This window comes from Hemitrygon akajei, chromosome 1, assembly GCF_048418815.1.
Source record: "Hemitrygon akajei chromosome 1, sHemAka1.3, whole genome shotgun sequence".
Taxonomy (NCBI): domain Eukaryota; kingdom Metazoa; phylum Chordata; class Chondrichthyes; order Myliobatiformes; family Dasyatidae; genus Hemitrygon; species Hemitrygon akajei.
Window position 1 is genome coordinate 153,670,280 of NC_133124.1, and position 15,002 is coordinate 153,685,281.

General features: G+C 41.8%; 1 protein-coding gene across 1 annotated transcript in view; it reads right to left on the reverse strand.

Annotated features, from left to right (window-relative positions):
* fer1l6 (fer-1 like family member 6) overlaps window positions 1-15,002 on the reverse strand; it is a 325,837-nt gene that overhangs the window by 228,307 nt on the left and 82,528 nt on the right. The window lies entirely within an intron of this gene.

The following is a 15,002-nucleotide window of genomic DNA, read 5'->3' on the forward strand; positions in this document are numbered from 1 at the left end:
AGTCACATAATTAATTAAATAGAGATCACCTGTGCGCATTCAAGGTGTTTCAATTGACTGTAGTAAAAATGCACCTGTATCTGGAAGCTCCAACTGCTGGTGAGTCAGTATCCTGGCAAAAACTGCAGCATGAAGACAGAAGAACACTCCAAGAAACTCCTTTAAAAGGTTATTGAAAAAAAAAACAGGAGATGGATACAAGAAAATTTCCAAGTCACTGAAGATCAGTTAAGTCAATTATCAAGAAATGGAAAGAATATGGCACAACTGTAAATCTGCCTAGAGCAGGCTGTCCTCAAAAACTGAGTGACCATGCAAGAAGGGAATTAGTGAGGCAGGCCACCAAGAGACCTATGACAATGCTGAATGAGTTACAAGCTTCAGTGGCTGAGATGGGAGGGATTCAAAATACAACTGTTGCCTGGGTGCTTCACCAGTCGCAGCTGTATGGAAGAGTGGCAAAGAGAAAGCCACTGTTGAAAAAAACTCACAAGAAATCTTGGCTAAGGTTTACCAGAAGGCACGTTGGATAGTCTGAAGTCAACTGGAAGAAAGTTCTATGGTCTGATGAAACTAAAATTGAGCTTTTTGGCCATCAGTCTTCTATGCGGTGGTGTGCTGGGGCAATCGCATCAACAGAGGTGATGCCAACAGGCTCAATAAACTGATTAGAAAGGTTGGCTCTGTTATAGGAGTCAAACTGGACACACTGAAACAAAGAACCCTATGGAAAATCCTGGCAATTCTGGACAATGTTTCTCACCCTCTGAATGCCATCTTGGCTTAACAGATGAGCTCTTATAGTAATAGTCTAAGACTACTGCGCTGCTCCAAAGAGTGCAATATGAGGTCATTCTTACCCTCAGCCATTAACCTCTATAACAAGTCAACCTATAGCCTTGGAAGGGATGATCCTCTTCTGTTAGACTGTTTGAGGTAACTTATTCTTTACTCTTTCTTACTGTTCTTCCAATATTTGTATATCTGTGCATTTGTAATGCTATGATGACACTATAATTTCCTTTGAGATCAATAAAGTTTCTATTCATCTATCAGACGAAATGCTATGTTTGGTACAAGCCAAACACCAGAGATCAAAAGCACACCATCCCTACCATTGAGCATGGTGGTGGCTACGTCATGCTGTGGGGATGAAGCTGGCCCCAGAGGGCTTGTGAAGGTAGTGGGCAAAATGAATGCAGCAAAATACAGGGAAATCTTGGAGGAAACCCTGATGCAGTCTTCAAGAGAACTGCAAATTGGGAGATTTGTTTTCCAGCAAGACAATGACCCTAAGCATAAAGCCAAAGCTATGCAGGAATGGCTTATAAAACAGCAAAGTTAATGTCCTGGAGAGACCAAGGCAGAGCCGAGACCTCAATCTAATTGAGAATTTGTGGCTGGACTTGAAAATGCTGTTCACTCATGATCCCCTTGAATTCTGACAGAGCTTGAGCAGTTTTGTAAAGAAGAATGGGGAAAAATTGCAGTGTCCAGATGTGCAAAGCTGAAAGAGACCTGTCCACACAGACTCAAGGCTACAATAGCTGCCAAAGGTACATCTACTAAATACAGACTTGAAGGAGCTGAGTAATAATCTTTAAAAATTGTAATAAATTTAGACCAATTGGTAGAAATTTGCTTTCGCTTTGGCATGAAAGAGACTTTTCTGTTGATCAGTGTCAAAGAAGCCAAATTAAATCCATGGTGATTCAATGTTGAAAATCAATAAAGCAGGATAACTTCCAAGGGGGTGTATCTGCAAAAAACTTTGGTATCCTTTTTGATATTTTTGGATAGCTTACCTATCTATTTCATCAAGGATGTTGCCTGGTCTAGTTTACTCTCTGGAGAGAAGGAGGATGAGAGGAGACATGATAGAGGTATACAAGATATTAAGAGGAATAGATAGAGTGGACAGCCAGCGCCTCTTCCCCAGGGCACCACTGCTCAATACAAGAGGACATGGCTTTAAGGTAAGGGGTGGGGAGTTCAAGGGGGATATTAAAGGAAGGTTTCTTACTCAGAGAGTGGTTGGTGCATGGAATGCACTGCCTGAGTCAGTGGTGGAGGCAGATACACTAGAGAAGTTTAAGAGACTACTAGACAGGTACATGGAGGAACTTAAGGTGGGAGGTTATATGGGAGGCAGGGTTTAAGGGTCGGCACAACATTGTGGGCCAAAGAGTCTGTACTGTGCTGTACTGTTCTATGCTCTATGTTCTATCTTTTCTCTCCTTACGATTTTTTTTAGTTGTCCTTTGCTTTTTTTTAAAAAGCTCTCAATCCTCCAACTCCTAACTAACCTTTGCTATATTTCCATTCTTTTGCCTCCTTCCTTTTTTTACAGTTTCTTCTGCCTCTTTCCTTCCTTTTACAATTTTCCAGTCTTCTGGAACCATTCCAGAACTTAGTGATTCTTGAAAGATAATTACTAATGCCTCCACAATCACAATCAACGAATGCCTCCTTAAGGTTTTGAGGGCAAGAACAAGACTCCCGGATGGTATGTTGTCTCCCAGGTGCCAGGGTCCAGGATGTCTCAGATCAAGTCCTCAACATTCTTAAGTAGGAGGATGAACAGCCAGACGTTGTGGTCCATGTAGGTAGCAGTGATATGGGTAGGATGAGCAATGAGGCTCTGCATAGGGAGTTCAGGGAATTAGGTGCCAAGTTAAAGGACAGGACCTCCAGGATTGCTACCTGTACCATGTGCTAGTGAGGACAGAACTAGGAAGATTATACAGTTTAATGTGGCCAAGGAGTTGGTGTAGGAGGAAGGACATAAGAGTTTTGGATCATTGGGCTCTCTTCCAGGGAAGGTGGGACCTGTATGAGTTACCATGATGAGTTACAATGTAAAAGGTGGACAGAATCAGAAAGGGTTTCTACAGAACTGAAGGTGTTGTATCTGAATGTGTGCAGTATACAGAATGAGGTAGATGAACTTGCAGCACAGTTGCAGATTGGCCAACATGATCTTGTAAGCATCACAGAATAATGACTGGAAGATTATAGCTGGGGACTTAATGTCCAAGGATACACATTGTATCAAAAGGACAGGCAGGAAGGCAGAGGGGGCGGCATTGCTTGGTTGGTAAAAAATGAAATCAAAACATAGGAAAGAGGTGTCACAGGGTCGGAAGGTGTTGAACAAAGGAACTACAAGTGTAAAAAGACACTGATGGGAGTTGTGTACTAGTTCATAAGGTTTCAAAGGTACATTTAGTGACAGAGAAATGTATACAGTGTACATCCTGGAATGCTTTTTCTTCGCAAGTAGTCAGGATGTGGTCTACAAATTACAACAGGAGATAGAAAATGCATGCCAGTTGGACAATATTACAGCCGTCCGGGGGGTTTCAATATGCAGGTAGATTGGGAAAATCATGTTGATGCTGGGTTATAGGAGGGGGAGTTTCTAGAGTGCTTGTGAGAGGGCTTTTCAGAGCAGCATGATTGAGCCCACTAGAAGATCATCTATTCTGGTTTGGGTGTTGTGCAATGAACCAGAATTGATTAGAGGGCAAGTGTTCATAATACAATTGAATTCACTCTGAAATTTAAGGAGAAGCTAAAGTCAGATGCATCGGTATTGCAGTGGAGTAAAGGGAGTTACAGAGGCATGAGGGAGAAGTTGGCTGAAATTGTTTGGAAAAGAACACTGGCAGGGATGACGGCAGACCAGCAATGGCTGGAATTTCTGGAAGCAATTCGGAAGGCTCAGGATATATACATCCCAAAGAGGAAGAAGTATTCTGAAGGAAAGATGGCACAACAATGGCTAACAGGATAAGTCAAAACCAATATAAAAGCCAAAGAGTGGGTATATAATAGAACAAAAATTAATGGGAAGTTAGAGGATTAGGAAGCTTTTAAAAACCAACAGAAGGCAACAAAAAAGTCATAATGGTAATGATGGAATATGAAAGTAAGCTAGCCAATAATATTAAAGAAGATACCAAAAGTAACTTCAGATACATAAAGAGGCGAGATTGGATATCGAACCACTGGAAAACAATGCTGGAGAGGTAGTAATGGTTGACAATGAAATAGCAGATGAACTGAATAAGTATTTTGCATCACTGTGGAAAACAGTAGTAGTGTAGTGGAAGTTCCAGGAGTCAGGAGTCATGAAATATGTGAAGTTACCATAACTAAAGAGAAGGTTCTTGAGGAAACTGAGAGGTCTGAATGCAGCTAAGTCACCTGGACCAGATGATGTATACCACAGAGTTCTGAAATATGTCACTGAAGAGATCGAGGAGGCATTATTAATGATCTTTCAAGAATCACTAGATTCTGGAATGGTTCTGGAAGGCTGGAATATTGCAAATGTCACTCCACTCTTCAAGAAGGGAGAGAGGCAGAAGAAAGGACACTATAGGCCTCAGTGGTTGGGAAGATGTTGGAGTCCATTATTAAGGATGAGTTCTCAGGGTACTTGGAGGCACATGATAAAATAGGCTGTGGTCACCATGGTTTCCTCAAGGGAAAATCTTGCCTGACAGATCAGTTGGAATAGTTTGAAGCAGTAACAAGGAGAGTAGACAAAGGAGAATCGGCTGCTGTTATGTACATGGGTTTTCAGAAGGCCACTGACAAGGTGCCTTACATGAGGCTGCTTAACATACTACAAGCTCATGGTATTACAGGGAAGATTCTAGTATGGATAAAGCAGGAGACAAAGAGTGGGAATGAAGCCAGCCTTGTCTGACTGGCTGCCAGTGACTAGTAGTGTTCCATAAAGACTGATTTTAATAATTATTATTATTATATAGTTATAATTATTGTTTTTTATTATTAATTAATGGCTCCATCTGTCTAAGTAGACAATGGATGCACCCATTGGGGTGCAGACCTGGGCGATGAATATGGAGATCGTGGGATGCCCAGATATCAAGATCCCCCTTGCGGCCTCGCGGATGTGGTCCAAAGGAATTCGAAGCAGTACATTTGGCATCAGCTTGGCTGCAGGAGCTGCCGGGAGGTGACATGATACGTCATCCAACTGCCTTCGGGGCTCCACTCTGGATTTGTGTAGGGTTTACTCCTCAGCCTTCTCTTCTCCCGAAGATACCCACAAGGCAGTGGAATTCGTACCCTGGATAGGGGACCATACCGGGTACTGTCAGCCGGAGACAGCTGAGCCCAGGATTCGTGTAAGGCAGGGTCGTCACACCCTGTATTAGTGACATATGGAGCCACTACCCACTATCCAATTATATTTATTATGTATAATAATATTTACTATAATTATATAATAATAATTATTATTAATGCTTAATTGATCCCAGGTGGGAAATTCTTGTTTAAAAACACACTTAGTGTGCAGACTTAATTAATAATAAAGTGCATAATAATAATTAACCAATGTGCAATAATAATGTACGAAATAACAAGACAGACTATTGTACTATGATGTATGATCTCCTGTCAAACAGAGATGAACTGTTGTATATACTTATTGCATTTGGTAGAAAGATCTTCTGTAACAATCCTTGTGACAGTGGAGCTGAATCACTCTCTTCAAAAGGTTGCCCTGTTGCTATTCATCATGTCATGCTGAAGATGTCCATAATGGTTCAGTTGGTTTAGTGACCTCCTCACCACTACTAACTCAAAAGAGTCCAGGTTGTTCCAAACTTTTTGATGTGCTTATTTAGTCTTTTGCATCACCAGCAAAGCACAGGATCCCCATCGTTACACTACGTTGTATATCATTGATTTGGATGATGGAATTGATTGCTTTATAGCATAGTTTGTAGACAATATGAAGTCAGATGGTGGGGCAAGTAGTCTTAAGGAAGTAAAGAGGCTACAAACCTGGATAGATGAGGAGAATGGGCAAAGAAAAGGGAAATGGAATACAGTGTTGGGAAGTGTATGGACATGCACTTTGGTAGAAGAAATGAAAGGGTTGCCCATTTTTGAAATAGAGAGAAAATAAAAAAACTGAGAGACAGATGGATTTGGGAGTCTTTGTGCAGGATTCCCTAAAGATTGATTTGCAGGTTGAGTCTGTGGTGAGGAAGGCAAATGCAATGTTAGCAATCGTTTAAAGAGGACTAGAATACAAAAACAAGGATGTAATGTTGAGACTTATAAAGTGGTATTGAGGCCTCATTTAGAGTATTGTGAATGGGTTTGGACCCCTTACATTGGAAAGGATGTGCTGAAACTGGAGAGGCTTCAAAGGAGGTACATGAAATTATTTCAGGATTGAATGGCTCATCATATGAAGATCACCTGATGCCTCTGGGCCTGTATTCGCTAGAATTCAGAAGAATGAGGGGTGACCTCATTGAAGACTATCAAATGGTGAATGGCCTTGACAGAGTGGATGTGGAGAAAATGTTTCCTATGGTGGGGGAGTCTAAGACCAGAGGACACAGCCTCAGAATAGAGGGGTGTCCTTTTAGAATGGAAATGAGGAGGAATTTCTTTAGCCAGAGAGCAGCGAATCTGTGGAATTCTTTACCACAGGCAGCCGTGGAAGCCAAGTCTTTGTGTATAGTTAAGGCAGAGGTCGATTGATTCTTGATTGGTCAGGGCACGAAGGGATATGGAGAGAAGGCAGGAGATTGGGGCTGAGAGAAAAATTGGATCAGCCATGATGAAATGAGAGAGCAGACTTGATGGGCCAAGTAGTCTAGTTCTCTGCTCCAGTATCTTATGGTCTCATTATATTCCCTCCCTTTGGCTTTTGAGCTCCCTTTCATTTCTCTTGTTTGACTCATCCTCCCTTCTTCATCTGTGGCGTGTCTATTCTGTGCCTTCCGAATTGTCCCCAGGAACTCCAGCCATTGCTCTTTTGCTGTCATCCCTGCTAGTACCCCTTCCAATCAATTTTGACCAGGTTCTCTCTCACGTCTCTGTAATTCCCTTTACTTCACTGTAATATTGACATATGGGCCTATCTTTTCCCTTTCAAACTGCAGAGTGAATTCTATAATATTATGATCACAGTCCCAGGAGTTCCTCTACCTTAAGCTCCCTAAACAAATCTGGTTCATTACACAACAACCAATCCAGAATTGCCTTTCTCATAGTGTGCTCAACCACAAGCTGGTTAGTCATCTTCAGGCGTTCTACAGATTCCCTCTCTATGACCACCCTGATTTTCCCAATCTACTACACATTGAAATTCCCCATGACTATGGTAATGTTGCCCTTATTACATGCCTTTTCTACTTCCCATTGAAGTATGTAGCCCATATCCTGGCTACTCTTCGAGGGCCTATATATAACTCCCATCAGGGTCTTTTTAAACTTGTAGTTTCTTAACTTTACCCACAAGGATTCTACATATTCTAAGACTATGTCACCTCTTTCTAAGGATTTGACTTTATTTTTTACCAACAGAGTCATCACAACCCCTCTGCTTGCCTGCCTGTCCTTGCATGTTAAGCTCCCAACTATGACCTTCTTTCAGCCATGTCTCAGTGTTGCCATCATACCTGCCGATCTCTAACTGCATTACAAAATCATCTACCTTATTCCGTATACTGTGTTCCTTCAGTCCTGTATTCATTATCCTTTTCAATTTTCCCCCCATGTTGCACTTCACCTGATTCCACTGACTGCAATTTTGCCCCATCATTTATCCTCACAGTCTCAATACACGCTGGCTAAGGGGTTCAGATCAAATATCAGAATGCGGAAGAAATGTGATCAAAGTGAATAATTGTTAGTGCCAGACTGGGTAGTTAGAGTATTTTAGAAACTGCTGCTCTCCTGGGATTTTCATGCACAACCATATCTTGAGTTTACAGAGAATAATGTGAAGAAACAAAAAGAAAATCTAGTGAGCTCGGACTAGCCAGTAGCATAATACTGTGTACTTTTTAAACGTTTCATAAATGCACCTTATTATTTGTAAATTTATTTATGGTAATATTACTTTGTGGTGTGTATGTGAGTTATATGTATTTTGTTGTGCATCTAGGTCCAGAGAAATGTTGTTTCCTTTGGCGATAAACAAGTATACAATTGATAATAAACGTAAACTGGAACTCTTTAATACCTTGCTCAACTTCAAGGAGTCAAGCATAAAAAGAAAAAATGATCAATTCACACGTAAACAATTAGCTCTCCCACTTCTGACATAGTAAATTCATGAAGATAAGAAATAGGAGCAGGAATAGGCCATCTGGCCCATCGAGCCTGTTCCACTATTCAGTAAGATCATGGCTGATCTGACCATGGACTCATCTCCACCTACCTGCTTTTTCCTCATAACCCTTAATTCCACTACTATGCAAAAATTTATCCCAAACTTCAGAGTATAATTATATCACACCTCACTTAGAGCATGATCACCAGAACACATTAATATTTACCCTTTTCTCAGTGTTAAGCCTTTAAGTACATATCTATTCTATTTCTAGAGAGTATGCTAGCTCCTTCTTTTCACAGAATTCTCCTATCCTCACTCTAACTCTCAATCTCACACCAGAATGCCTTCCTTGGACATATTGGTCCATTCTGGTCACCTGATTGCAGGAAGGATGTGGAAGCTTCATAGAAGGTATGGATGAGATTTACCAGGATGCTGCTTGGACCAGAGAACAGAATAAGTACCATCTACAACCACCCTTACCTTCTGTGGGCAAGCCATTTCTGGATCCACAAAGCAAGGTCTTCTTGGATCCCATGCCTCCTTACTTTCTGAATGAGCCTTACATGGGGAACCTTAATAAAATGCCTTACTGAAATGCACTGCTCTACCTTCATCAATGTGTTTCGTTACATCCTCAAATAATTCAATAAGGTTCGTAAGGCATGACCTGCCCTTGACAAAGCCATGCTGACTATCTCTAATCAGATAATGTTTTTCCAAATGCTCATAAATCCTGCCCTTCAAGATCTTCTCCAACAACTTGCCATCAAGGTGGGTGACCATAATTGCACACAGTATTCCAATTTACTCCTCACCAAATGTCTTCTACAACTTCAACATAACATCCCATCTCCTGTCTTCAGTACTTTGACTTATAAAGGGCAATGTGCCAAAAGATTTCTTTACGACCCTAGCTACCTGTGCTACCACTTTCAATGAATTATGGACCTGTACTCCCAGATCCCTTTACTCTACCACAGTCTTCAGTAGCCTGTCATTCACTGTGTAAGACCTGTCCTAGTTGATCCTATCAAAGTGCAACACCTCACAACTGTCTGCATTAAATCCCATCTACCATCTTTTATAAGATCCTGGGTCCAGATCCCACTGCAAGCTTTGATAGTCTTTCTCACTGTCCACTATACCCGCAAACTTGGTGTCATCCACAAATTTGCTGATTCAGTTAAACACACTATCATCTAGATCATTGATATAAATGACAAACAACAATGGACCCAGCACCGATCTGTAGCACTGTAGCACTTCTTTAAGCAAAGGCCTCCAGTCAGAGAGGCAACCATCTCCTATCAGTCTATGGCTACTCCCACAAAGCTAATGACTAATCCAATTTACTACCTCACCTTGAATGCTGAGTGACTGAACTTTCTCCATCAACCTTCCATGTGGGACCTTGTCAAATGCCTTACTAAAGTCCATGTAGACAACATCCACTGCCGTGCCTTCATCAACTCTCCTGGTAACCTCCTTGAAAATCTCTGACGATTGATTAGACCTGACCTACCACACACAAAGCCATGTAGTCCCTTGTCATGTCTATAATGACAATCCAAATTGTCCATGTCTATCCAAGTACTCATGTATCTAGTCCCTTCGAAGACCTTCCAATAACTTCCCTATTACTGATGTCAGTCTTACTGGCCTATAATTTCCGGGTGTATTTGTAGAGCCTTTCTTAAATAGTGAAACAACTTTATCTATCCTCCAATCCTCCGATACCTCACCTGTTGCTAAGGATGATTTAATTATCCCTGCTAGGACTCCTACAATTTTGGGACTTGCCTCCCATAGGGTCCAAGGGAAGACCCTGTCAGGCCCTCGGGAGTTATCCACCCGGATTTGCCTCAAGACAGCAAACACCTCCTCCTCTGTGATCTGTACACAGTCTATGACCTCGCTGCTGCTTTGCCTCACTTCAATAGATTCTGTCTCCCGACTCAATTAAGATCTTCTCCCTTCTCTTTTGGTTCCACACAGGTTATCATTCTCATCTTCCAGAGGACCAATTTGCTCCCTTGCAATCCTTTTGCCCTTAAATCAATTAGTAATTAATTAAATTATATGAATAATTAAATGGTCAATGAACTAATCCCTTCTGCCTAGATAATGTTCATATCCTTCTACTTCTCTCACATTTATCTAAACATTTCTTAAAAGTCCCTAATGTCTCTTTTAGCCTCCCAAGCAGCACATTGCAGGCACCTGACACCTTCTGCATAAAATACTTGTCCCTCACATCTCCTTTGAATTTGCCCCCTCTCACCTTAAATGCATGCCCTCTGGTATTAACCAACCCTAAGAAAAATATGTCTTTCTTCTCTGTCGATGCCTCTCAATCTTCTGAGCCTCTATTCAGTCTCCCCTCAGCCGCTGCTGATCTAGAGAAAAGAATACAAGTTTGTCCATTCTCTTGTTATAGCAAATGTCCTCTAATTCAGGCAACGTTCTGGTAAACCTCTTCTGCGCCCTCGACATCCTCCTTATAATGGGAAACCAGAAATGCATGCAATACTCCAGACTCAGCCCAACTAACGGGGTGACACTTAAACAGCTAAAGCACAGATCAGACATGCTCCAAGCTCTCTATAACATTCTACTCATTGAAATAAATTGACCAATGAATTGCAATGTGTTTAAAAGTGAAAAGAGAAACTTAAGTTGGGATAGATGACATAACACACTTAAAGTACGGTAGAAACACTTCAGGGCAGGCAGCGAAATAGTCAATGCTTTTTGAGCCAAGACCCTTTATCAGAACTGGGTGGAGGGCAAGGTGTATAAGCTGGCAGGTGATTGGTGAAGCCATGTGAGGAGTAAAGTGGGAAAATGGGAGGAGGGATGAAACGAGAAGCTGGGAGGTAATGGGGTGAAAAAGGTAAAGGGCTGAAGAAGAAGGAATCTGATAGGAGGGGCAGTGGACCATGGGAGAAACAAAGGGGCACCGGGGGAGATGGTAGGCAGGTGATGAGGAGAGGAGAAGGGATAAAAGGGGAGAAGCAATGGGGAATGGATAAAGAGAGAAGTTGATGGAGGGGAGGGAGAAATTACCAAAGTTAGAGAAATCGATGTTCAGTTTGTGCCATCAGGTTGGAGCTAGAAGGATACGTAGGTTTTGAGGAAATAGATCATAAGACCTTAAGATATAGGAGCAGAATTGGGCCATTTGGCCCATCGAGTCTGCTCCACCATTTCATCATGGCTGATCAATTTTTCCTCTCAGCCCCAGTCTCCTGCCTTCTCCACGTATCCTTTCATGTCCTGACTAATGAAGAATCTACCAACCTCTACCTTTAAAATTATACCCAATAACATGGCTTCCACAGCCACCTGTGGCAACAAGTTTCACAGATTCACCACTCTCTGGCTAAACAAATTCCTCCTCATCTGCATTCTGAAATGACGTGCCTTTATTCTGAGGCTGTGTTCTCTGGTCTTAGACTCTCCCACCATAGGAAACATCCGCTCCACATCCACTCCATCGAGGCCTTTCACCATTCAGTGGGTTTCAATGAGGTCACCCCTCACTCATCTGAATTCTGGTCAATTTGGCCTCAGAGCCATCAAACACTCTTCATGTAACAAGCCATTCAATCCTGAAATCACTCTTGTGAACCTTCTTTGAACTCTCTCCAGTTTCAGCACATCCTTTCAACGATAAGGGGCCCAAAACTGTTCACAATATTCCAAGTGTGGCCTCACCAGTGCTTTATAAAGTTTCAATATTACATCCTTGCTTTCATATTCTAGTCCTCTTGAAATTAATGCTAACATTCACTGATCCTCCTTTGTCTATACTCTTGCTATTTCTTCAAAGAATTCCAATAGATTTGTCAGGCAAGATTTTCCTTTAAGGAACCATGCTGACTACAGCATATTGTTAGGAGTAAAGTGGAATTATACAGGCATACATGCATACCGCGAAACCACATCCTTAACAATTGCTTCCAACATCTTCCCAGTCGCTGAGGTCAGACTAACTGGCCTATATTTTCCTTTCTTCTGCACCTTTCCCTTCTTGAAGAGTAATGTAACATTTGTAATTTTCCATTCCTCTGGAACCACCCCAGAGTCAATTGATTCATGAAAGATCATTACTAATGCCTCCATGATCTCATCAGCCCCCTCCTTCAGAAACCTGCAGTGTATACCATCTGCTCTGCCGTCATCCCTGATAGTGCTCTTTTCCAAACAATTTTGGTCAGCTGCTCTCTCATGCCTGTATAATTCCATGTTATTCCTAACAAATCATGAAGAATTTAACAAGAACATAAGAACATAAGAAATAGGAGCAGGAGTCGGCCGTCTGGCCCAAGAGTCTGCTCTGCCATTCAATAAGATCATGGCTAATCTGGCCATGGACTCACCTGCCTTTTCCCCATAACCCTTAATTCCCCTACTGTGCAAAAATCTATCTAACCTTGTCTTAACTATACTTACTGAGGTAGCCAGTGGGCAGACATTGGGCAGAGAATTCCACAGCTTCACCACTCTCTGGGAGAAGCAGTTCCTCTTCATCTCTGTCCTATTTCTACTTCCCTGCATCTTGAGGCTATGTCCCCTAATTCCAGTCTCACCTGCCAGTGGGAACAACTTTCCTGCCTCTACCTTATCTATGCCTTTCATAATTGTGTATGTTTCTATAAGATCTCCTCTCATTTTTCTGAATTCCAGCAAGTACAGTCCCAGGAGCCTCAATCTCTCCTCATAGTCTAACCCCCTCAACATCTTTGGAATCAACCTGATGAACTTCCTCTGCACCACCTCCAAAGCCAGTATATCCTTCTGCAAATAAGGAGACCAGAACTGCACACAGTACTCCAGGTGCAGCCTCACCAGTACCCTGTACATTTGCAGCATAACCTACTTGCTCTTAAATTCAATCCCTCTAGCAATGAAGGCCAACATTTCATTTTCCCTCTTGATAGCCTGCTACACCTGCAAACCAACCTTTTGTGATTCATGCTCAAGCACTCCCAAGTCCCTCTGCACAGCAGCAAGCTGCAATCTTTTACCATTTAAGTAACAGAGGCCTATGGGCAACCCTAGGTAATTTCTAAGGTAAGGACATGTTTGGCACAGCTTTGTGGGCCAAAGGGTCTGTATTGTGCTTTAGGTTTTTTATGTTCTATGTTTTAATAATCTGCTCTTTCATTTTTCCTTCCAAAGTGGGTGACCTCATATTTACTAACATTGTACTCCATCTGTCAGACCCTTACCATTCACAACCTATCTATATCTCTCTGCAGACTCTCCGTATCTTCTGCACAATTTGCTTTTCCACTCAATTTAGTATCATCAGCAAGCTTAAATACACAACACTCCGTCCCCTCTTCTAGATTGTTCATGTATATCGTGAACAGTTGTGGGCCCAGAACTGACCCCTGTGGCACACTGTTCACCACTGATTGCCAATCAGAGTAACAGCCATGTATCCCAACTCTCTGCTTCCTATTCGATAACCAATCTGCTATCCATGCTAATATATCACCCCCAAATCTATGCATCCTTATCTTATGGATAAGTCTTTTATGTGGCACCTTATCGAAAGCCTTCTGGAAATCCAAGTAAATAACATCCATCTGTTTCCACTGTGCTTGTTATATCCTCAAAGAACTCCAGTAATTTGTCAAACAGGACCTGCCTTTGCTGAATCCATGCTTTGTCTGCCTGATGGTTCCATTTCTTTCCAAATGCCTTACTATTTCTTCTTTAATGATAGCTTCAAGCATTTTCCCCAACTGCAGATGTTAAACTAACTGGCCAATAGGTATCTGCCTTTTGCCTTCATCTTTTTTTAAGCAGTGACATGACATTCACCATCTTCCAATCCACCAGGATCTGCCCAGATTCCAGAGAATTTTGGTAAATTATCACCAAAGCCTCTATTATAACTTCTGCCATTTCTTTCAGTAGCCTGGGATGCATTCCATCAGGACCAGGGGACTTATCAATCTTCAGGCCCACAGTTTGCTCAGCACTACGTCATTAATAATAGCTACTGTATCGATATCCTCACCTCCCATCGCATCCATAGCATCTCTCTTTGGAATGTTAGATGCGTCCTCCATCGTGAAGACCAACACAATAGTCATTCAAAGCCTCTGCCATTTCTTCATTACCTAATATCAATTCCCCCTTCTCGTCCTCCTACATTCACTTTAGCCACCCTTTTCCATTTTCTATAATTATAAAAACTTTTACTATCCATGTTTATATTTTGTGCTCGTTTATTTTCATCATCTAGCCTCTCTTTCCTTATTGCTTACTTAGTGGTACTTTGTTGCTTTTTAAAGTTTTCCCAATCATTCAGTTTCCCACTATTTTTGTGACTTTGTATTCACAAGCTTTTAGTTTGATGCCTTCTTTTATTTCCTTAGTTATCCAAAGCTGACTCTCCCCACCCTTACTGTCCTTGCTTTTAACTGAAATACACTTCTGTTGAGCACTGCGAAAAATCTCTTTGAAAGTCTTCCACTGTTCCTCAGCTGTCCTACCATATAGCCTGTGTTCCCAGTCTACACTAGCCATATCCCCCCTCATCCCATTGTAGTCTCCATTGTTTAGGCATAATACACACACTTTCGAGCGAACTATTGCACCCTCCATTTGTATGAGAAACACAATCGTACTGTGATCACTCTTTCCAAGAGGATCCCTAAACACATGATCACTAATTTTACCTTTATCATTGCACAGGACCAGACCTTAGATAGCTCGTTCCTTTGTAGATGCAGTAACACGCCATTGAAGAAAGCCATCACGGATGCATTCTATGAAGTCCTCCTCAAGACTGCCTCGACCAACTTGATTCATCCAATCTATATGTAAGTTAAGATCCCCCACGATATCTGCTGATGCATCC